The following is a 1,897-nucleotide window of genomic DNA, read 5'->3' as shown; positions in this document are numbered from 1 at the left end:
TTTCCTGCTGCTTAATAGGACAGCTTCAGTTTTATGTGCCGCTATTGCTAGTCCAGCTTTCTCAAACCAGTCGATGGCCGCTCGAATTGTTGAGTTACACTTCTCCTGGGTTTCCATAATCGTTTTGGCGACTGCAGTTATAGCCACGTCATCTGCGAAGCAGTGCAGCTCAGCTCCTGAGGGCTTCCTGATTGCCAGTAAACCATCGTACATGATGTTCCACAGGATCGGTCCAAGTACAGATCCTTGTGGAACACCAGCTGAGACTCGGTAGCTTTTTGGTCCATTTTCCGTATCATACCAGAGGATACGATTTCTAAAATAGCTGCCTACAGCGATCCTGAGGTACTCCGGGATACCCATCGTGTACATAGCATCGAGGATTAAAGGCCATCTTGCCGTGTTAAATGCGTTTTTAACGTCCAGCGTGACAATCGCACAGTATTCTTTTTTGCCACCTAGCCATCTGTCGCCCTCGAGCGCGTTCTTGGCAATGTTTCTCACTGCCGTGAGTGCGTTGAGGGTACTCTTTCCCTTTCGAAAGCCATATTGGTGGCTGCTTAGACCGTGTGTTCTCTCGGTTACCGCCTCTATTCGGGCATATAGGATGCGCTCAAATAGCTTTCCTACTATGTCCAGAAGGCATAGTGGGCGGTAGCTGACTGCAGCTTGTGCTGAACCTTTCCCTTTAGGTAAAAGTACCAGCTTCTGGCTTTTCCACCTTGCTGGAAAGACTCCGTCCAGAAGGCACTGCTGAAAAGTGTCCCTGAAGATGTCCGGTCTAGACAACGCTTTGACGACTACTCCCGGAATGCCATCAAGTCCAGGGGCTTTGTTAGCCTTGATGCGCCTTGCTGCCACCACAACCTCCTGTGCAGTGATGCTCGGGAAGTCGGACACTGGAGCTGCGGCTAATGGCTGCCATGTGGTCGACTGCATCGGAAAAAGCTCCGCAACGATGTTGGCCAGGACATCATGGTCCGAAGGGGGGACATCTCTCTTCCGCAGTTTGTTGCTTACCAGCTTATAGGCCAGACCCCAGGTGTCGTCGTCTACGCTATCCAGCAGATTCTTGTAGGCCTGTGCCTTGGCCGCCGAGATTCCGTGCTTGAACGCGGTTCGCTTGGCTTTAAAAGCTTCCAGCAGCTCCGTTTGATGAGGGCTACCTCTGGCTCGTTGTGCTCTCCTCCTAGCCTTGAGGCATTCCGATCGCATCTGTTGAAGGACGGTACCAGTATACGGGGGGCTTACGCTGCACCTTTTTTTTGCGAGGCATTGTCGCATCGCACATTGCTACGAGTATTTTCATAAGCTCCGCCGCCATTGTCTCTGCGTCACCCGTTGGAATTAGTAGGGTGTCGATCTGATATTGCAGCATATCCTTATCGAACTTCCTGGTATCCCATGCTTGCCCCAGTGATCTTCTCGGTTGACTTGTTGTGCCAGTCCTTCTAATTCTCCTCACTTGGTTGCCAAACTCGCTTAGGTTCGGATCTGCTCTTATCTTAAGCAGTATATCGGCATACGATGCTTCGCCAGTTTTCTTTAATATGAACGCCTCGGGCTTTTTGCGTATGCGCTTAGGCTTCACCTTTGTCCATTCAACCGTGCTGCTAGTGTTCTTAGCAACCGCTGCAAAGCTGGCTGGGTTTGGTACCTTTGCCTTGGTAGCAGCCGCTTTGGGAGCCTTGTTTGGAGGAGGTAACACTGGAAACTTCTCCGTTACGCTTTTTAAGGCCGACGTTTCTTCTGAGCCTCTGCCTCTGTCTGTGTAGCGATGTCTTTAGCGGGGGCCGCTACGTTGACTGTGCTCTGCTGCAGCTGGATCGCTCTTGTATTAAGAGCAGCCAGATCCGTTATTGCACCTTTAGTCTCCTTGGTGACATGTCGCTGCGTC

Source organism: Drosophila yakuba, unplaced genomic scaffold (assembly GCF_016746365.2).
Source record: "Drosophila yakuba strain Tai18E2 unplaced genomic scaffold, Prin_Dyak_Tai18E2_2.1 Segkk4_quiver_pilon_scaf, whole genome shotgun sequence".
Taxonomy (NCBI): Eukaryota; Metazoa; Arthropoda; class Insecta; order Diptera; family Drosophilidae; genus Drosophila; species Drosophila yakuba.
Note: the sequence above shows the minus strand (reverse complement) of the source record.